This window comes from Protopterus annectens, chromosome 3.part0, assembly GCF_019279795.1.
Source record: "Protopterus annectens isolate FY-2018-M chromosome 3.part0, PAN1.0, whole genome shotgun sequence".
Classification (NCBI taxonomy): domain Eukaryota; kingdom Metazoa; phylum Chordata; order Ceratodontiformes; family Protopteridae; genus Protopterus; species Protopterus annectens.
In genome coordinates, this window is record NC_056731.1 from 1,224,463,610 (window position 1) to 1,224,486,917 (window position 23,308).

The 23,308-nt window shown below is 41.9% G+C and overlaps 1 protein-coding gene across 3 annotated transcripts in view; it reads right to left on the minus strand.

Moving 5' to 3' along the window:
* The window catches only part of SLC35B3 (solute carrier family 35 member B3), a 756,207-nt gene that overhangs the window by 353,471 nt on the left and 379,428 nt on the right, over positions 1–23,308 (minus strand). The gene's annotated exons all lie outside the window — the stretch shown is intronic.

The window sequence follows — 23,308 nt, forward strand, 5'->3', positions numbered from 1 at the left end:
CAAGTATAAATTCCAGACACGTGCAATCCCTAGTGCCATTTTGTAAGAGCAGCCAGAGTGAGAGCATGCATGGCCCCAGTTGTTAGTTCGTGTACAAATTACTTAAGTTAAAGTCAGTAAATCTCTACAGTGATTTGCTTGTATACAATAAAGCTGCTTGAACAGAACCCACAAAGACTCTTCTATTGTGTCCAAAGTAGGGGAGAGAGACATGGTGTCAGAACAAGGATCACAGAGAAGAAAATCCAGAACTATGAGATGCAGACACAACAGTGAAGGTAAAACTGAGAGAAAAGTGCACAAAAAGAGCCAGAAAAGAATCAAAGATAATGAGAGGTAGCACAAATTGTTTATTTGATAGAAAAGACAAAACAAAGCATTACAAGGTCACAAACCTCATTATTGAGCAAGTTAACTGAAAGAAATGTTTAACATAAAGTTATTTGATGAAACGATTAACAGTAAAGCAAAGCAAGCGTGTTTAAAGCAAAATGAGTGGGCATGTTTGGAGTAAAATGAGCACAAGAAAAGGACATTGGGCATGAAAAGGGCTTAAATAAGCAAAACAAATATAAGGGCAAAAAGGACACATTAAGCAAAAATAAAGCAAAGTGACTGCATGTGTTTTGGCAAAGTGCTATGTTTTGGCATAACTATGACTTTGTATTGTATCAAGGGCATAACTAAAGTTACTTGAAGTATCTCAAAGGGTTTACTATCAAAATGTTGAAGTTCAGTTCAGTAAATGCGGAAAGTCGAGCATGAGTTTGTCGACTTTCGTGTTGCTGACCATTAGGATATCGAACGTACATATCAGCAAGTGTGCATTCGCCGATATGAACTCGATATTCTGAGTACCATGCGGAATGAGAAATTTATCCCTTTCCTCACTGTAGTGCCATCTCAGAGTTAGAATATTTAATTTGTAGGGGGTATGGGGGGGCATAGCCCCCCACAGGCAGGTGCAGGGAGGGCTAAAACTTTAAGGACAGTATAGGTATTTAACATATGTTTGTACCTACACTGCCATTACGTTTGAATGTCAATGTAAATGTCAAATCTGTTGATGTCGATCAACAGCTTCGACCTTGTAACTCATTAGTATTCATAGAGGATAATGTCATTTTCGGAATATTGACAGTTCATGTATTTAAACATCGATATTTTGATAGTAAACCATCTCAAAGTGTGTAAAAGTGCTTAGAGTGTGTGCTTATTACTGTGCATGTATTTTGAAGAGATTATTGTGTGCAAAGCACACCTATTTCATGGAATACAGTAAAAATACAGCCATTTCAAAAAGTTTCTTGTGCTGGGTGTGCCGATTTGCAAACTACCGCCATTACAGAGTGATTTCTTGCTCTGCAAAGAGTTGCCTAGCAAGGTAACACCATTCTGGGAACATTTCAGTACGCTGTGTGCAGTTATTCACAAAGTGCAATTACTTCGAAATGTTACTGAGTTTTGGGCAAGAGAAGTCTAGTTTACTCATTCCGTGCAGTTATTTGATATGTTTCTTACACTGATAAGAGGTGATTTCTTGCAAAAAGATATTACAAGACTATTACAGTAACCGCAAGTTTATTTCATTCGCATCACAAAGTTGTTTGAGATGTTTTTTAAAATGATGATAAATGACTTTAGCAATGCAAAACGATAATACAAGACTGTTAAAATGCCCGAGACGTTTATTTCGCAAAGTCCAATTATTCCAAGGTACTACGACTTTGTCCATTAGCATAATTTTGAAAAGCCCAAAAGGTAAAAATTCAGAAGGACAAAAGGCATGGACAAAGTTACAAATACTGGCATAGGTTTCTGGCATATGTGCATGTGTGTATGTTTGTGCTTATTTGCAAAACCCTTCACTGGTATGTGTTAATATTGCAGAGAATTGGAGAATATTTGGGCAAGAGTACAATATTTTTATACAAGCAGCTTATGCAGATAGAAATGCACACACCAGGGCATTCATTTTGCTAAATCTAATTGGGTCAGAGACCATAGAAAGAGAGTGTTCATTTGTGTATGCACCTGCAGTATATGAAGGAGAAGGTGAAAACTGTCATATTGTTGTACAGGCTGAATCAAGCGAAGACCCAGAGTGTTTGAGGCACAAGTTCAGAGAAATGTGTAACCCACAGACAAATATTACCTTACAGAGGCATTTGTAGAGATCAGAAACCAGGGGAAACATTTGCAGCTTACATAACTAATCCGAGAAACAGAGCTAAAACTTTTCAGTTTGGTGAATTAAAATATTAGCTGATAGACAGGCTTGTGTGTGGTATTAACAGTGCTGCTGTGAGAACAATTTTACTTCATGACAGTGATTTAACGTTGAGCAAAGCCATAGAGAGTTGTCAAATCCATGAGGTGACACAAAAACACAAGTATGCTTGTGAGTGACAAGAGCATGGTTTTGGTTGGCTCCAGAGCAAATGCAATTAGCATGCAACATGTGGCAAACAAAATCAGGCCCAAGCACATGGCAGCTAAGGGGTTTCCAGGGAAGACACGCAGCTTTCCAGTAAGTTCTAAGAAAGGAGCTTGCTCCAACTCAGTGCAGTACAAGCACGAAGCAGCAAAATTCAAGTCTAGCTTTATTGTTAGCTGTCGCAATTGTGGTGAAAATCATGAGTCTAAAAGAGAGAAGTGCTTTAGCATTTACTCAGCAATGTCACAAGTGTAAAAAAAAAAGAAACCATTTCCAAAAGTTTTGTAAATCAAGTAAGCCTCACAGAATTGTAAAGAAAGGTTTCACAAAAAAAGCGAGTTGATCAAGCATTGCTGAAGCAGTGAGCTTTCTATGTAGATGGTGTTTCAGTGCTTGATGAAACAGTTGATGCAGTGAATTTATTAACAAGAATAAAGTGTTTTGTACTGTCCGGATTAATGGAAGATCCACAGAGCTTAAAGTAGACACTGGTTCAAAGTGTAACGTTATATCAGCAGACACATTTGCTAAAGTGAGAACTAACGAACAGCTCAATGTAGCTAGTAGTGCCAGACTTGTTGCTTATGAAGGTGAAAAAATTCAGACTGAAGGTTCAGTGATGCTTTTATGTTATTTGGCTGAGAACTGTTACAACTTGTTATTCTATGCAGTCTGAGGACCAGTGCAATCTTTACTGGGTCTCAAAGATAGTTTAAGAATGAATCTGCTTTCTTTTGCAGAAGTAGTTCATCATGTAAGTGCATTTCTAAGTTCTAATTTTTCTGAAGCCATTTTCTCAGAGTACGCCAATATTTTCGACAAGTTAAGCAAACTTCGGGTTGTGTATTCCATGAAGTTAGACCCAGAAGTCACTCCAGTAGTCAGACCAGCAAGAAGAGCTCCAATAGTGATGCAGGATAAAGTTAAGGCTCAGCTGGATAAAATGGTGCAGCAAGGTGGGATTTGTCCAGTCACAGAACCAAGTGAATGGGTGTTGTCCATGGTAGCAGCTCACAAAAAAGGCTCAGACGAAATCAGAATATGTTTTGACCCAAGATATTTGAAGAAAGCATTAAAGAGACCGTATCATCCAATGCGCACAATCTAAGTGGTCACTAGCCTTAATTCCGAATGCCACTGTTTTCTCTGTCTTGGAGGCAAAAAGTTAATTTTGGCAAGTGATGCTTGATCACAAATCTACATTTCTAACTACTTTTGGTACTCCATTTGGCAGATAGATTCCTAAGTATGCCATTTGGAATAAATTCTGCAAGTGAAGTCTTTCAGTGTGCAATGGAGCAAAGTTTTTTGGGTTATCCTTGTGCCACAATAGTAGATGATTTATTGGTTGGAGGCAATGGTGAAGCAAGCCTTGACAGAAGCCTTAAGAAAGTATGTGAAGTAAACTTGAAGCTCAATCTTTTGAAGTGCAAATTCAGACTTCCAGAAGTTACATACATAGGTCATTTGTTTATGAGCGCAAACTTGAGACCAGACCCGACCAAGCAAGCAGCTATTCTTGAGATGTCAGCACCAGATAATGTGCAGTCTCTACAATGTTTTCTAGGCACCGTCAACTATTTATGCAAGTTTATTCCAGACTTCAGCAAGTTGACAGCACCTTTAAGAGAGCTAACATGCAAAAATGTTGCATGGTCATGGCTGGAACAGCACCAGAAGGTATTTGAAGACCTTAAGAAGATTGCTACCCCATCTACATTAAGATATTATGATGTGAACAAACCAGCTATTCTTTCCTGTGATGTTTCAAAATTTGGTCTTGGTGCAGTTATACTTCAAGAGGGCACACCAGTAGCCTATGCATCTAGATCACTAACCCACACAGAGATGCAGTATGCTCAAATTGAAAAGGAGCTTTTGGCAATAGTATCTGCATGTTCCAAGTTGTATGATTATATTTATGGTAGAGCTATTCAAATTAAAACTGACCAACAACCTCTAGTTACTATTCTAAAGAAGCCTATGCATTCCGCTCCAGCGAGATTACAAAGAATGATGCTCAAATTGCAAAAGTATAATTTCAAAATAGTCTACATGAAGGGCAAATTGCTCTGTCTGGCTGATACCCTAACCAGATCACCCAGAAATATGACAAAACAGCGTGAAGCAGATAATTTTGACTGTGATGTATTGTCAGTACATAATTTTTCTACCGCTAAACATTTGAGAGATCACACTCAGACCAATCCAATTTTGTAGAAGCTCAATCACTACGTTGATGCTGGATGGCTGTCAAAGCAATCTAGTATACCACCTGAAGTACAAACCTATTTTCCTTACAAAGATGAACTGTTGATGGAAGATGGCATTTTCAGAGGTCTTAAAATTGTTGTTCCTGCTTCCTTACAACAAGGATATATCTAGATTTTGCATCGTGGTCATCCAGGATCCGCACCCACTAAGAGAAGACCAAGAGAATTAGCATTCTGGCCTATATTACCAAAAGACATTGATAAAGTACCTCCTCCTTCTTGTTCAGTATGCAATAGTACTAGACCATATTTGCAAAGGGAACTACTTCAGCTAAGTCCAGTTCCTGAACTACCTTGGTCAACAGTTGCAACTGATATATGAGTGGAACAAACAACACTACTTGGTTTTGGTAGACTCTTATTCGAATTGGTTTGAGATTCATCTATTACCTATCCTAACATCCACTGTTGTTATTACTAAGTTGTAACGCCGTTTCTCAGTTCATGGTACCCCACACAAAGTTCTTTCAGACAATGGTACTCCGTTTACTAGCCATTTGTTTCAGAAATTTGCAAAAGAATGGGACTTTGTACATGTCACTAGCAGTCCTGAATATCTTCAGTCAAATGGTCTAGCTGAACGTGCAGTGCAGCGAGCAAAGCAATTACTTGAAAGGTCAAAGCATGACAATACCAATGTGTTCTTTAAGTTACTTAATCTCAGAAACATACCCCATGACAATATTTTTGGCTCACCTGCTCAAAGACTACTTTCCAGGTAAACTAGAACTACGTTCTCCATTACTTCCAGTTTGAAGCCTAAACCTAAGAACAACAAATCCATCAAGGCTCAATTGATCAAGAAGCATAACATCCAGAAATTTAGTTACGACATTTCGAGCAGATTACTTCGTCCATTGAGGAAAGGAGAGATGGTACGACTCCAGACAACAAAAGGTTTTGATCGAACTAGACAGATTACAGGCATCTCTGCTGAGCCAAGATCTTACCTGGTAAACTCTGAGGGTGTGGAATATAGCAGGAACCGTAGACATATTTTTCCTGTACCAGAATAGTACAGTTTTGTACCTACCATAAATGTAGATGTTCGAGTGTATACACTGCTGTAGTCATTACACTTGGGTTATGCTGCCGTCAAGCGGTTCCCCAGTCGGCCTGAGTTCCAAAGTCTTGGTCCGGCGTCGGTTGCTGTCGCCTCCTCCCTGACGTCAGTGCGACAGGGGTATACAAGATGCAGTCGATGCCATTTTCTTCAGTTTTTCTTGCCCCAGATGTCAGGTGCTCCCAAAAAGGTAGGCTATTTCAATTGCTAATAAAACATACATAAGTAAAGCAATTAATGACTTTCAGATACCAGCAAATACTCCCCATAGGTAGCAGAGGGCAGAAGACATAGGTACATACCAGCAAGTAAGAGGGGATGGAGGGAGGGTAACCTGCACTGCAGCAGTGTATACACTCAAACATCTACATTTACGGTAGGTACAAAACTGTACTATGTTCATCGTGTTACACTGCTGCAGTCATTACACTTGGGTAGAATCCCAAAGCTGGTACTATAAGGCATTAGGGGTGGCTATAAGGTCCTGCAGCACTGCAGTGGCGAAGCCAGCTCTGGATTTAGAGTATAGAGGCAGATGGTAGTGCTTGGTGAAGGGTATGTACAGCACTCCAAGTTGCTGCTTCTAAAATGTCCTTGGTAGGTACTCCTCTGAGGTAGGCAGTTGAAGTGGCTGTTGCCCTGGTGGAGTGAGACCTAAAGCGGTTAGGTACAGGTTTTCCATGGTGTGTATAGTAGAAACGTATACAGTGTCCTATCCATTTTGAAATGGTCTGTTTTGAAATGGCTTTTCCCTGTGCTCCTGCAGCATATGCTACCAATAATTGCTCAGATTTTCTGAAAGCTTTGGTTTTGTCCAAGTAGAAGCGTTAACTGCCTGTCTATGTCCAAAGAATGCAGAAGTCTCTCCCCTTTATTCTGTGGATTTGGATAAAAAGTTGGCAAATGAATAGTTTGATTGAGAGCCACACTTGATACCACCTTTGGCATAAAAGTAGGGTTAGTTCTTAAAGACACTCTGTCTTGGTGGAAAATGATAAAAGGTTCCACTGCCATTAGTGTCTGTAACTCTGAAACTAGTTTTCCAAGAGATATATTTTAAATCTGCTGTGTTTGCTGGCTCATAAGGAGGTAAATTTAATTTTTCCAACACAAAGTTGAGGTCCCAAGTTGGAGTAGGTGCTCTACGGGGCGGTCTTATGTTTTTAGCCCCTCTGAGGTACTGTTTTAGCAAAGGATTAGAGAAAATTGGTGGATCCGTGTTGTAATGAGCAGAGATGGCAGAGGCATGGATCTTGATGGATGAAAAGAAGAGGCCTTTGTCCAGCATCTCAGTTAAATATTGTAGTATCTGAGGAATATTTGGGACAAGAGGGTCAAGGCTGTGAGCCTGGTTCCAGGCACAGAATCTCTTCCATTTATCTGAATAGGCTTTTCTGGTACTAGGCCTTCTGGCCTCCAGAATGACATCCATAACAGCATTGGAGAGAGGCATTGTTTGCTTGACTAGGTAATCTTCCATGCCGCCAGGTTTAAAGTCTTTAGCTGGCTGTGAAGTATCTGATTGTTGTGCTGAGCCAGCAGATGTGGTATTTGAGGCAAAATCCGGGGTGGTTCTTGTACTAAGTTCTTCAAGATTGGGTACCAGTGCTGACGTGGCGAGTCTGGTGCAATCAGGATCATCTCTGGCTCTTCCTGCCTGGCTTTGATGAGTACCTTTGGAAGGAGAGGCAGTGATAGGAAAGCATATACTTGTAGGTTTTTCCAGCTGAATGAGAGGGCATCCACTTTCCATGCTTGTGGATGGTAAGTCCTTGTGCAGAATTTCTATAGCTGGCAATTCATTGGGGATGCAAACAGATCTATGTCCAGGCTCCACCATTTCTGTGTTATCATTCTGAATATCTGTGGATTCGACTCCCATTCGTGGGGATCCATGATGTTTCTGCTTAAGTCGTCTGCCAGTGTGTTTTTCCTCTCCTGGCAGGAATTGTGCTTGCAAATGAACCTGATAGTTTAGAGCTGTGTTCCATAAGTTCATGGCTTGTCTGCAGAGTGGGTAAGAGTGAGTGTCCCCTTGCTTGTTTATGTACCACATAACTGTGGTGTTGTCTGTCTTTAATAGTAGTTGTCCTGGATGTAGCAGGTCCTTGAAGGCTATTAGGGCATTTTGTACAGCTAGCATCTCTTTTTGATTGATGTGAAGATGCCTTTGTTCTGCAGGCCACCTGCCCTGAATACATTTTCCTACCATGTGTGCTCCCCAGGCGTAATCCGATGCATCTGTTGCCAGTTTTTGCCTGGCTGTGGGTTGAGTAAAAGGTTGTCCCTTGTTGAGGTGACAAGCTTGAGCCCACCATCGAAACTCCTGTTGCAGGCAAGGAATTAGTGGTATAACTGTTTCCAAACTTTGACAGTGTTGAGACCAGCCACTCGTTGGGTACCATTGTAGTTTCCTCATATGCAGCCTGGCATATGGAATTAATAGTATGCAAGATGCCATGTAACCCAAGGCCTGCAGAATTTTTCTTGCAGGGAGTTGAGTTCTTGTTGCCATCAATTGGAAATATTGAGTCAGATGTCCTTGCTTGTCTGGCATGAGATAAGCCATATGGGCCATTGTATTTAAGCTGGCACCCAGGAATATTATCTCTTGTGAGGGCACTAGTTTGGATTTCTTTTTGTTTACTGTGTACCCTAGGCAACTTACAAATGCCAGATGCTGTAAAAGAATGTCCTTGCTCTCTGCTTCAATCAGGCAGTCGTCCAGGTACAGATACATTTGAATTCCTTTTTGTCTGCAAAATGCAATTACTGGTGCCAGGCACTTTGTGAAGACCCTGGGCGCAGTAGAGAAGCCAAAGGGCAGTGCAGAGAATTGATAGTGCATTGAACCAGCTATGAATCTGAGGTATCTTCTGCAGTTTTGTCTGATAGGGACATGCAGGTTATGCCTCCTTGAGGTCCAGTGTTATGAGTCAAGCTTTCTTGCCCAGCATGGGAAGAAGCTGCTGTAGTGTCAACATTTTGAATTTCGGAACATCCAGGTAAGTGTTTAGAGAAGAAAGATCAAGAATGGGCCTCCAGGCTTTGTCCTTTCTGGGAACCAGAAAGAGTCTTGAGTAAAATCCTTGTCCTTGCTCATGTGGAGGTACCTTTTGAATAGCTCTCATGTCCATGAGTGCTGTAATTTGTTTTTGAGCCTCTGCCCATTGATTTGGTGGCAGGTTTGGCATTCCTTTTAACCTTGGCAGAGTGTGAAAGTGGAACCTGTAACCTTGAGATACAATGTTGAGAACCCATTTGTCTTTGGTGATCATATGCCAATTGTGATAGAAAAGTGTCAGTTTTCCTCCCAAGGGGGCTGCCAAGAGAGAGTTGTTTGGCAGCTGTAGTGGGAAGTCATTGGGGCTGTTTTTTATAAGGTTGTGGCCGGTCTTCCCCTTCTTTCTGGCCTGATGCACCCCATTGTCGAGGCCTGTAGGGACCTTGTGGTTGACCACTGCCTCGTGCACGTCTGTATCTGCCCCTTTGGGGTATGTCTGAAGCTGGAAAGGACCAATTCTTTGTTGGCCAATTTCTGCTAAATCACGGAGGCTGAACCTGTAAGAAATCCTTCACAGTTTGCATAGATTTTGCCTTATCCTCCATTTTCTTTAATACCTCTTCTGCCTCAACTCCAAATAACATATCCTGCTGTAAAGGTGCATCCAATAGTTTTGCTTTAACATGATCTGGTAGCATATGTTCTTTTAGCCAAGCATGTCTTCTAATGACAGAACCTGTAACAGCTGCTCTACAGGAGGCCTTTAAAGAATCAAAACCACATTGCAAAGTGTGTTTTCGCACTTGTTCAGCTGCATGTAATAAATCCTGCATTTTCTTTAAATTAGGAGGATCTGAATCTGGATGCATTTTTTGTTTCAACTGAGACATCAAAAACTGCTGATATTTTAACATGTGAAAAGTACAGTTGTGTACACTTACCATAAATGTAGATGTTCGAGTGTCTTCACTGTTGCAGTCATCACTGTAGGGTTCTTCCTGCCGGCAGGCAGCCCTCGGTCAGCCAGAATCCCAAATTCTGGATCTGGCATCGGCTGTGTACTTACCCTCCCTGACGTCAGTGCACCAGGGGTACAAAGCTCCCAGCCGACGCCATGTTCTCCAGTTTTTCTTGCCCCAGATGTGAGGTGCCCAAAAGTAAAGGCTAAAAGTAAATCAAAAATGTGACATACAACAAACCCCATACCCTGTAGCAAATACACCTCAGAAGAAGGGTGAAGCAGGGAACCACACCAATAAAATTTTAAGAGGGGACAGGAGGGTGGGTAACCCAGACTGCAACAGTGAAGACACTCAAACATCTACATTTATGGTAAGTGTACACAACTGTACTATGTTCATCGTGTTTCACTGTTGCAGTCATCACTGTAGGGTTGAATCCCAAAGCTGAGATAAAGGGTGGTGGTTATTGAGTAGAAGGGGTGGCTAGAAGGCCTTGCAAGACTGCAGAAGCAAAGCCTGCCCTGGACTTAGAATAAAGACGGAGATTATAGTGCTTAGAGAAAGTATGCAGTGAACTCCAAGTTGCAGCTTCCAAAATATCTTTGGTAGGTACTCCCCTGAGAAAAGCAGCTGAAGTAGCAGCAGCTCTTGTAGAGTGAGTCCTAATTTTTCCTGGGATTTGCTTTCCATGATGAGAGTAACAAAATCTGATTCCATGAGCAATCCATTTAGAAATGGTCCATTTTGAAATAGCTTTGCCTTGGGAATTTGCTGCATAAGAAACAAACAGTTGTTCTGTTGTCCTGATATCCCTGGTTCTGTCCAGGTAAAAGCGAAGCTGCCTGTGCACGTCCAAAGAATGCAAGATCCTCTCCTCCTTATTTTGTGGATTAGAGAAAAAAGTTGGCAGGTGAATAGTTTGGTTTAAAGCCACTTTGGAAACCACTTTAGGCATGAAAGTAGGGTTAGTCCTCAAAGAAACCCTGTATTGATGAAAAATAATGTAAGGTTCCACAGCCATGAGCGCTTGTAACTCCGAGACTCTCCTGACTGAAGTTAAAGCCAGTAGGATAACAGTCTTCCATGATAAATACTTTATATCAGATGTGGCAGCAGGCTCAAAAGGAGGCACAGTAAGTTTTTCCAGGACATAATTGAGGTTCCAGGCAGGAATGGGTGGTGTCCTAGGGGGCCTTAAATTCTTTGCTCCTCTGAGATATTGTTTCAGAAGTGGATGTGAAAAAATTGGAGGATCTGTATTATAATGTGCAGAGATAGCTGAGGCATGTATTTTTATGGAGGCAAAAGATAAACCCTTATGCAACATATCTGTTAGGTAATGTAAAATCAATGGAATATTTGGAATGAGAGGATCTGAATCCTGAGCATGCATCCAGGTGCAAAATCTCTTCCATTTACCTTCATAAGATTTCCTAGTGCTAGGCCTTCTGGCTTCCAAGATAACATCCATGACCTGTTTGGAAAGGGTAGGATTAATCATAGACCCTGAATACGCCAGGTTGCCAGGCTGAGAGTTTTGATATGAGAGTGCAGGACCTGGCCCTGATGTTGAGACAAAAGATTTGGAATCTAAGGTAGAATCCAAGGAGGTTCCAGGGATAGATTTATCAGTGTTGAGTACCAAAATTGTCGAGGCCAATTCGGGGATAGTAAGATCAGCTTTGGTTTGTCCTATTTTATTTTTAATAACACCCTTGGTAGAAGAGGTAGTGGTGGAAAGGCATACCCCAAGAGGTTCCTCCAACTGAATGAGAGAGCATCCACTTTCCATGCTAGCTTGTGATATGTCCTTGTGCAAAAATTCTGTAACTGGTAGTTGTGGGGAGATGCAAATAGATCTATGTCCGGGCAGCCCCAGGCTTCTGTAATCATCTTGAATATTTGGGTGTCTAGCATCCACTCATGTGGGTCTGACAGGTTCCTGCTCAGGCTGTCTGCCAGAGTGTTTTGTTTCCCTGGCAGGAATTGAACCTGTAGGTCCACTTTGCAAGCTAGTGCTGTGTTCCATAGAGTCATGGCTAGTCTGCAAAGGGGGTAGGAGTGTGAACCCCCTTGCTTGTTTATGTGCCACATAACTGTGGTGTTGTCTGTCCATATCAGTAGCTGCCCCGGCTGTAAAAGATCCCTGAAAGCCAAGAGGGCATTCTGCGCAGCTAACATCTCTTTTAAATTGATATGTAGATGCTTCTGATCCTCTGTCCAAAAACCTTGCAGGCCTTTCCCCTGCAAGTGGGCTCCCCATGCATAATCCGAGGTGTCCGTGGTTATCACTTGGTAGGCTGGAGGTAGACTGAAGGCTTTCCCTTTGTTTTGAAGACATGCCATGGCCCACCAATGGAATTCCTTTTGCAGGCAAGGCAAGACAGCAATCTCTGTTTCTAGACTGTGACAATGCTGGGACCATACGCTTTTTAGGTACCACTGTATCTTCCTCATATGCAGTCTTGCATATGGTATGAGTAGGATGCAGGAGGCCATGTAACCCAAAGCTTGCAGGAATTTCCTTGCAGTTAGCTGAGACATTAACGCCAGGCTTTTGAAAGTTGAAGCCAGCTGTAGTTGTTTGTCTGATGTCAGGAATGCCATCTGGGTTGTTGTGTTTAAAAGAGCACCCAGGAAAGTTATCTGTTGAGTGGGTGTCAAATTTGACTTTTTTACATTTACAGTGAATCCCAGGTACTTAAGTAGATCCTGAACAAATTCCAGGTGCTGGAGTAAAATGTCCTTGCTGTCTGCTTGAATAAGGCAGTCGTCCAGATAAGAGTAAATTTGAATTCCCTTGAGTCTGCAGTAAGATACTACTGGTACCAGGCACTTGGTAAAGACCCTGGGCGCAGTAGACAAGCCAAAGGGCAGCGCAGTGAATTGGTAATTTTTCGAGCCTGCCTTGAACCTGAGGTATCTTCTGCACTCCTGTCCGATAGGAATGTGTAGGTAAGCCTCCTTTAAATCCAATGTCACCATCCATGCATTCTTGCTCAACTTTGGCAGGAGCTGCTGAAGAGTAAGCATCTTGAACTTTGGTATCTCCAGGAAAGTATTTAAGACTGACAGATCCAGGATGGGTCTCCAAGTATTTTGCTTTCTGGGAACTAGAAAAAGTCTTGAATAAAAGCCTTGTCCCGTCTCTGAATTTGGAACCAGTTCTATGGCCCTCATAACCATGAGGGACCTCACCTGTTTTAATGCCTCTGCCCATTGAGTTTTTGGTAGGTCTGGCCATCCGTTTGGTTTTGGTAAGGTGTGAAAGTGGAATTTGTAACCTCTTAAAACTACATCCAGAACCCACTTGTTGGGTTATGTAAGTCCAATTTCGGTGAAAAAGAGAAAGTTTTCCTCCCAGAGGAGCTTCCAGGAGAGAGGTTCCTGGAGCCATGCAGGGGGAGTCATTGAGCCTGTTTCCTATAAGGTTGAGACCTATCTTCTCCACCCCTGGGGGTGGAAGCACTCCACTGTCTAGATCTATAAGAGGTCTGTGCTTGCGCCCTCCCTCTGGGACGCCTATATCTACCCCTCTGAGGCCTGTCCGAGCTGGGAAAGGACCAATTTTTAGCTGGCCAATTTCTGCTAAATCTAGGAGGCTGAACTTGTAAGAAATCCTTAACTGTTTGCATGGATTTTGTCTTATCCTCCATTTTCTTTATAACCTCTTCAGCCTTAGACCCAAACAAAACATTATGTTGAACAGGAGCATCCAGTAACTTTGCTTTCACTTGATCAGGCAAATTTTGTTCCTTTAACCAAGCATGCCTTCTAATGACCGTGCCAGTGGCAGTCGCCCTGCAAAAGGCCTCCAAAGCATCAAAACCACAGTGGTAAGGTATGTTTCCCCACCTGCTCAGTAGCATGCATCAAGTCATGTAATTCCTTATTGTCTGCACATGCAGAAATGGTACCCAGTTTTTGTTTCATAACAGACAAAAGGTATTGCTGATATTTCAACATATGAAATTGACAATTTAAAGCCCTAATAGACAAAGTAGCAGAAGTATACACGTTTTTGCCCCATCTCTCCAAAGCTCTAGAATCCTTATCTGACGGAACAGGGTTCTTAGCAGTGGCGGCCTTAACACCCTTAGGACCCTGAGAAATGGTTTCTGGATCAGCAGTAGGATTTTTATAAAGAAACTGGTGGGAGTCAGGGACTCTAATATCTATCAGGCTTAGCAGGAGCCGGAGGAAAGGAGTCAGTAGTTAAATTAGACTCAGAAAAGACATCATCCACAATATCCAAAATAGGAGGAATAGTCAGGGGTCTGTGTTGGGGAAGAAGAAGGAAATCCCTAAGCCTTCTCTTAGATTCAGAGTACTCCTGTCCTTCCCAGTGAAAATGTTCCCTCCTGTCATGTAAAGTTTCCCCAAAAGAATAATCCTCAGGAGGAGAAGCTGAAGGAATGGATTCCTCATAAGGACGGAAAGTATAATCCTGTTCATAGGAAGACACTGAAGAGATAGATGCCTGATCAGAGGATTCATAATCCAATTCTTGTCTTGACCTTTTGTCTGGTGCGGGATGTGAACCCCTAATCATAGTTAGCAAGTCCTCCACCATTTTAAGCACTTGTTTTTGAGATTTAGGTCCTGGATCAGAGGAGGCCTGGGCTTGAGTCTTTGTTTTAGAAGGAGTTTTTGCCTTTGTCTTTACCTGAAGCTGCGTATGCCTGAAAACCCCCTCAGAATCCGGTACCTGCACAGCGGCTCCGGACTCATCCCAGGGAGCATTATCCAAAGGTCCTGCACCTGGAGTATTCGAAGGCCTAGTTGGCTCCTCGTGGGAGTCCATTTCGGCAAGCGGTTCTGTAATGGCCGACGACAAGGGCTGCGAAAGCGCCTCACTGACGACGGCTGAACCGGCAGCTGGCTCTGATTGCACACTATCGTCTGATTTGGACCTCGGAGGCCTATCCTTATCCTTGCACCTTTTATGAACGCCGGTAGTTGGAAGTGTGTCCGACGACATGTTATAATTAAATCGCCTCCCAAAGTAATGAAAGGCAAAATTTTATCTCCGTTTAATAGTACGTTGATTAAATCTAGCACAAAACCGACAACTAGCTACGTTGTGGTCAGGGCCTAGACAAGGAATACAGTAAGAGTGAAAATCCTTATGAGGTATTTGCTTCCCACATGAAACACAATTATTAACTTTTTCTGACATCGGTCTGGAGCAAGAAAAAAGTTTCCCTAACGGGGTACTTAGCTTTGAAAAGAAGAATGTCTTCGGTATGAAGCACCAAAAATAGCAGGAGTCAGCCAAACGGCACTTGCGAACTGATTCCACCGCACGGCAGGAAAGACTGGAGAACATGGCATCAGCTGGGAGCTTTGTATCCCTGGCGCACTGACGTCAGGGAGGGTGAGTACACAGCCGACGCCGGACCCACACTTTGGGATTCTGGCCGACCGAAGGCTGCCTGCTGGCAGGAAGAACCCTACAGTGATGACTGCAACAGTGAAACACGATGAACATCTGGCAATTTAAGGCCCTCATTACTAAAGTTGCAGACGTATATACTTTCTTCCCCCATCTGTCTAATGCTCTGGAATCTCTGTCAGAGGGGACTGGATTCTTTGCTGATGAGGCTTTAACCCCTTTGAGTCCCTGAGAAATAGTTCCAGGGTCGACAACAGGGCTTTTATAAAGAAATTTGTGTGAGTCAGGGACTCTGTAGTATCTGTCAGGCTTAACTGGGGCTGGAGGTAAAGAATCAGAATTTAGGCTGGATTCAGTATACACATCATCCACTATATCTAACACTGGCGGAATAGCCGGGGGTCTGTGTTGAGGTAATAAAAGGAAGTCTCTGAACCTTTTCTTGGATTCTGAGTAATCCTGGCCTTCCCAGTGGAAATGCTCCCTCATGGTATGTAAGGTTTCACCAAAGGAGTAGTCCTCAGGCAGAGGCGCTGATGGAATTGATTCCTCAGCATCAGAATCCTCATAAGGGGGTAAGGAGTATCCTAAGTCTGAGGATGAATCTGAAGAGATGGATACCTGGTCGGATGAGTCATAGTCTTCATCCAGTCTAGGCCTTTTATCAGGAGGGGGATGGGAACCCGTGATTAGGTCTTCGGCCATTTTCAGCATTTGTTTCTTAGGCATGGAGGCCTGTCCTGGAGAATGCTGTATTTGTTTCTTTGTTTTTAAAACAGGTTTAGACTTAGCAGAAGATTTAATACTTAACTGGGTAGGTCTAAAAACACCCTCTGAGGCTGTGGGATGCTCAACTACTCTGGATCCCTCTGAAGGGGTAGTTTCAGTAGTCTGAATAACTTGTGCATCCGAAGGCCCAGCCGTCTCCACGTGGGAGTCAGAGGCAGCCTGTGGTTCTACAGAGACAGTCGTCAGGGGCTGCAAAGGCGCCTCGCTGAAAACCGGAGAACCGGCGACTGGCCTAAAAGAGGCTTCGTCGTCAGTTTTGGGCCTCGGATGCCTATCCTTGTCTTTGCACATTTATGTATTCCGGTCGTCAGAAGTTCCAACGGCATGGTATAATTGAATTTTCTGCCAAAATAATGTCGGGCAAAATCAAACCGACATTTAATAGTGCGCTTATTAAACCTAGCACAAAAGCGACAACCAGTGACATCGTGGTCTGGGCCTAGGCATGGGATACAATAAGAATGGAAATCCTTATGAGGTATTTGCCTCCCACAAGAAATACAGTTATTAACTTTTACTGACATCGGTCTGAGGCAAGAAAAAGTTTCCCCAACGGGGTACTAAGCTTTGTAGAAGACTTTGGTTCAGGATTCGGAATGAAAATCTCAGGAGTCGGCCGACCGGCACTTGCAAACTGCTTTTGCTTCGGGCACCGCGTGGCAAGAAAGACTGAAGAAAATGGTGTCAGCTGCATCTTATATACCCCTGTCGCACTGACGTCAGGGATGCAGTGACAGCAACCAAAGCCGGACCAAGACTTTGGAACTCAGGCCGACTGGGGAACCGCCTGACGGCAGGATAACCCAAGTGTAATGACTGCAGCAGTGTAACACGATGAACATCATCATCACCATCACAACACTGTTTCTGTGATGCAGACTTCAAATCTAAGAGTGAATCAGACACTGTTCCCATACCAGAATGTGTTCAAAATTCTGATTCCATTTCAGAAAATGTTCCAAATATTCCACATATCAAACATTTTGCAGAGACGCTTCCAGGTGGTAAATCTAATTCCCAGTTTTATGCCACACTATATGAATAAGTAGCAAAGTCTAGTGTGAAATACGCAGCAACCTGGACTTGATTGTGTGTATATAGATATATATATATATATATATATATATATATATATATATGTATATATATATATATATATATATATATATATATGTTTGCTTAGTATTGTGTAATGCATGACAAAGAATTACCTGCGATTTTATGGATGCTAAATAGACTCATAGCATTGTATGATCTATTTCTCAAAGACGGAGGACTTAGATCGGAGTGCAAGTGAAGTTTGCTGTATCTTTAGGAAGGATGTCAAGGCTGTACCTGCACGTATAAATTCCAGACACGTGCAATCCCTAGTGCCATTTTGTAAGAGCAGCCAGAGTGAGAGCATGCATGATCCCAGTTGTTAGTTTGTAAATAAGTTACTTAAGTTAAAGTCAGTAAACTTCTGTAGTGATGCCTGTATAAAACAAAGCTGCCTGAACAGAACCTACAAAGACTTTTCTATTGTGTCCACAGTAGGAGAGTGACAGTTTACATTCCCTCTTCTGCTACACTAAGCCATGAAGTCATCTTAGATTTGTTCTCTTCATGTTTCAAAACCTTCATTACATTTGGATATGATGATATCATCAGATATGTATGCAATCCTACGCTTGCTTATCTATACATGTAATGAATTTAGAGGAGGCTCATACCTCCTTTAGAATGAAAGATTTATAATCTTGTTATACGCTGATTTTTATACATAATTTGATAAGCATGAAGCCTTTTTCTGTTTTTTTCCTGTCCAAATGATCCACTACCTTTTGGGGCTAGTCAACCACCCCAAAACTTTAAGTTTGTAGAGGAACAGCAAACTGGTTTATAGTTTGAACTTTGTTCATAGATCTCAGGACTGTTTTCAGTATTAATTTTAATCTTCTAAAATATTTTTACTGAGTTTCATTTGCATTTGTTCATGTTTTGTTAGATCCTTCATCAATCCCCAAATATTTGCAGACTCCGTCCTGCTCAAGTTCTTTTATATCACATTCCTATCCCAGGCTGATGATTTCTTGGTTCTGCAGCTTTACTGCTTTAAATGTTGCTTTCTCGCATTTATCAAGACCAACTGACATTCTTATATCATCTGAGAAAATTTTAACCACTTCCAGTTGTGCTTTCATCACCTCATCTGATGAACTATACAGTTTTAAGTCATCCACAAAAAGATGAAAAGTCTTTACACTTTGTTGTTGTCTGGGAGCCAAATTGTAACCATGACCTAATTTGTTAAGTAGACAGTTTAATGGGTTAAGGGCAAGACAAAAGAGAAGTGGTGACAAAGAGTCATCCTGAAATATTCCCTTTGAATTTTTATACCTGAGATAATAAATATGTCCTTTATCGTGGCTTAGATGCAAAGTGGTTTGCCACTGTTTTATGATCACTGTAATCGAACTGATCAATATAGGGTGTATCTTATACATCTGTAAGCACTCCTTTATCCATTATTGTGGGATGCTGTCAAATATTTTTTGTAATCTATCCATGCCATACTTAGATTATTCCCTATTTTACAAATCTCCATTATGACTTTAACAACAAAAGATCATTTGTTCCACATGACTTCCTTTTGCTATCATTTTGTTCTTTTGCCAGGATTGATTTTTTTTCCTAAATGACTATAAACTCTGTCAGCATCAGTTCTAGTACATAGTATCGTTGGAAGGCAAGTTATGGTGTCTATCTGATGTGTATGTATTCAGGTAGTTCTTAGGGCTAAATCTTTGTCTAACAATGTTAATACTTTTAGCCAGAAGTTAATGCATCCAGGCCTAGGGTTTTCCAGTTTGGATCTTTTCTTAATTTTGTTTCACTTTCTATGGCCATACTTCATCCATTTTCATATCCAATACATCTGAAGTTATTACTCCTTCTTTTATTTCTTCTATCCATTCAGCATCTGGTTATGTTCCACAGTGTCTTCATAAGTATTTCTCCAAAATGTGCCTACTAATACTTTTTTGGTGGTGTTTCTATTACTTTTGCTTTGTTTAGGTTTATGTTGGATAACCTAGGCATGTAGTTCAGCAATCTTATTTCTTATGCTTCTAACATTTATGGAACTAAAAGGTAGATTACTGGGGTCGGGGTTGACCATTATAGAGTTAAAGTAGTGTATGGAAAAGAATTGTCTTGATGTTCATTGTGATATGTGGGGCCAGGAATACAGTGAAAGTCTCCTCCTAGAAGGATTTTAGTATACTGGGGAATTACTGAATCTTGTTTTTTGAAGAGTATGTTTCCACTTAATATTGTTTTAGTTTGAGATGAGATGGGAGTTAATCAGGCTATATTTGGGGTAAAAATGAGTGGCACTATTAAAAACATTTACTGCGATGTGTGGAGAGTATAAGGAGGAAGTATATGTAGCTCGTACAGAGTTGGAGATATGTTGAAAGCTACTGTAGAGTCATGGTAGGATGAGAGATGGCTCAGTAACAGGAAAAGAATACAGGATATGCTAAGGAGTAGTATGATTAACGTAAAGGGATCTGTATGTTATAGTTAGCAGGTAGTTGGTAAGTAGGGACCAGGAAGGAAAAAGAAGTTGCCAGGTAAGAGAATATTTGCTAAGTAGGGACCAGGAAGGAAAAAAGTTGCCGGGTAAGAGAATATTTGCTGGTGATGGAGTCTGAAAGCTTACAGACTATAGGTAGGAAAGAAGTATATTCTATGAAGGAAGACAAGTAGGTTATCCTACTATCTTCTCTGGAAAGTAAGGAATAGAATAGTTTAAAAGGCTACGGTAAAATTATTTAGTTAAAATAGGAAGAGACGAGGGTTTATTTGGGAAAAGAAGAACATACAGTGTAGACTAGCTGTGTTAGAGAGAGGTGGGACTATGAATGAAAATGGTGCAAAGCAGTATGGGAGGATAAAGATAGCTGAGAAAGATGCTAGAAGATTAAGTGGAAACTGGGAATTAGGTAAAAAAAAACAGGAATGTTTTTATGATAGTAGTAAGGTTGCTTAGGAGGGTTAGGAAATATGTTTTTATGATAGTAGTAAGGTTGTTTTGGAGGGTTAGGAAATATGAATCACAAGTGAAATGTGTTATGTAAGAAGTACAATAATAGAGTAAGAGTGTGGCGGGAATTGGGGTTAGGGTATGGGAGAGTAGTGGGCTTCCACACCCAGGGTCAAACTGTAACAGAGAGTAATCAGTTACTAGCCAATACAAACCAATTAGGACAGAGGTAAAAACTAGGGGTCTATATTAAAATACTGAAACCTTGCTTACGCGAATACCTAAACGCTGACACATAAATAGCGAACCGCGAGAACACCGAACGTCCTGAAGTGTGAAGTTTGAAATATCGAATTGCCATAGTTGGCCAACCGCACCGCCCGCTACGAACTAACTACCCAAACAAAATAAATAATCCACACTTCCCCATATCTACAATTCACCCATATATCCCATATCCTAATCAAACATTCAATGCACACAAATGTATCTAACTATAAACAAACAACATCCAACTATGGGAAAAGTATAATTTACGTATACACTCAGCTACACAACTACATTACTATACATATACTTAATATAACCCTACTTCTAACCCTAAAGTAAAGGTTGCATGTATTACTATGTATGCACTTACCTTAACCCACACCCTAGCCCTAAGGTCCATAACTATTGCACATTTACGTTAGGGAGCTATACCGGATAAGGGCCAACTATGACAATTCAATATTTTGAATTTCATGCTTCAGGACGTTCTGTGTTTTCACGGTTCGCTATTTATGTGTCTGCGTTTAGGTATTCGCGTAAATGATGTTTCACTATTTTAATATAGACCCCAAACTAGAACAGGTTTTCTTTCATTTCCTGAATGCATAAACCTGTCAACCAGGACGACTAAATAACTGGCATATACAGTGTAAACTACTGGTCAAGATTAAGGACTGTGGCCAACTTAGTAAGTGGTCCTTAGTGTGCAAGGACTGCTGTCTTGGGGGATGTTAAATAACTTCCAGCACAGATAAATATTTGACTATTCGAAGTTAATACACAGCAAGGTTCTTCAAGTTAAACTTGCTTACATTAAACAAAGACAAAATTCTCAGTGAAAACATTTGGGAGTTGGCAATTACGGCAGAGCTCCTGAAATACTGGGTTGGAAGTAGTGACCACAGGATCTGAAAAGCTGACTTTGGGCTCCTAAAAACTGAGGTGGCTAACTTCACGGCCCCCATGTCAATGGAAAATAGATGCATGACTGCCGAATCATACACCAGTGCACTGTATGAATACATACATAAATGCATTGAACTAGCCATACCCAACAGAACCAATACGTTCTCCTCCAAAAAAAGAAGCCAATCTGGTGGTCCCCTGACATTAATAAACTCTACAACAGAAGGAAGAAACTGTTACAGAAAAAGGTGAAGTCCCAAGACTGGAAAAACTCTCTTATTAGCCTCAACAAAAACTTGAGATCCCTCATCAAAACCTCTAAAGCAAGCTATGAAGGCAGAATTGTGCGCAATACTAAAAGCAACCACAAAGCCTTCTACAGTTATATCAAGAACCTCCATGGCAATACCCAGGTTTGCTCTGAATTACTGCACAATGGTACCTCCTATACTGAGCCAACAGATATTGCCAACACACTGGCTGACAGATTCAGTTTCAACTTTACCCCTCTCCTCCCCCAAAGGACCAATCACAAGACTGGAAGAATGCCAGGCACCCAGCATTACTGCAGAACAGGTTAAAGCTAGATTGTCAAAGGCCAAGAATACAGCTTCCATGCGACCTGACAATATCCCTGGATGTGTTCTACATGAACTACAAAGTGAACTGGCACCACATCTGTGTGCCCTGTTCAATCACAGCCTCACTTCATGCTCTGTTCCTACTGAATGGCACACTACTACAGTAATCCCTCTCCATAAAGGGGGCGCGACTACAGACCCTGGAAATTATTGCCCCATTAGCCTGACAAGTCTGATATATAAGGTTATGGAGCACATCATCATGGGCTTAATTAACAAGGATATAGAGAATCTCCAAACTCTAAATCCCACTCAGTTTGGTTTTGTGAAAGGTAGATCATACCTGCTCACTTTGGTTGACTTCTTTGAGTGAGTCACCAGAGCTGTGGAGGAGGGCAAGGCAGTTCAAATAACCTACCTCGATCTGGCCAAGGCCTCTGATATTACTCCCCACTCAGGAATTATTGATAAACTCACCAAACTAGGCATCAAACTCTATATCACTAGGTGAGTTGCAAACTGGCTCACAGATAGAACCCACAGTGTGAAAGTAGCAGACTCCAAGTCAGAATGTCGACCAGTCACGAGTGGAGTCCCACAGGGAACGGTCCTGGGTCCTCTCCTGTTTGGCAGCTACTTCTCAGAAGTCCAGCCCAACACAGAGGGAGTCTGGCTGACGAAGTTCGCAGATTACTGCAAGCTGGGAGCCATTATTAACTCCCCAGGTGATGCAGACATCCTACAAAAAGGCCTCACTGAGACCAATGACTGGTGTCGAAACCATGGCCTTTAGCTTAATGGCAAAAAATGCGTCGTCATCCTCTTTGGAGAAAAACTCAGTTCCCTCTAATTACCACATCGATGGGAGCCCACTGAAGGTGTTAAAGAGATCTGGGGACACAGGTTGATAGCAACCTCTCCTTTGACCATCACATTGCCGCTATGGTCAGAAAGTCCTTCTATGTGGCACATCTCATTACCAAGGGGTTTGCATCCAGGAAGGAAGAGGTCATCATCTCCCTCTACTCTTCCCTCATTAGGCCAATCAGAGTATAATGCCCCATTTGGCATGCACCTCACTAGACACATGCAACAGCTGGAAAGACCACAAAAGTACCTCACGAAGAGGATCTTAGGTCTTTAACACATGTTCTACACAGACAGACCTCAAAAACTCCAGGTATTCTCTGTCTCATATCGTCTAAGAGGCGATCTCTGCTTGACTTACAAAGCCATGTCTGATCCAGCTCGGTTAGAAATGCTACATCTAAAGAAATCCCAATCCCTCCGCACCACACACTTCAGAGATCTCAACCTCATTACCACAATCAACAGAACATGCTGGAGGGACAGGCTCATAACCCAGAGACAGCCCATGCTCTGGAATAGACTTCCCATACATGTCAAGCAGAGCACCTCACTGGCCCTCTTCAAGAGAAATCTTGATGAGTGGATGGGAAATAGAAAGTTCACCCCGGGGATCACTCCAGTGACTCTACTTGACACAGGCACTGGGAACGAACATCGGGCAGCACGATGCCAGGGCCCTTCTATGGGCTAGGCTTGTAAAGGCTCCAGGGCCATTAGCCTAGTACACA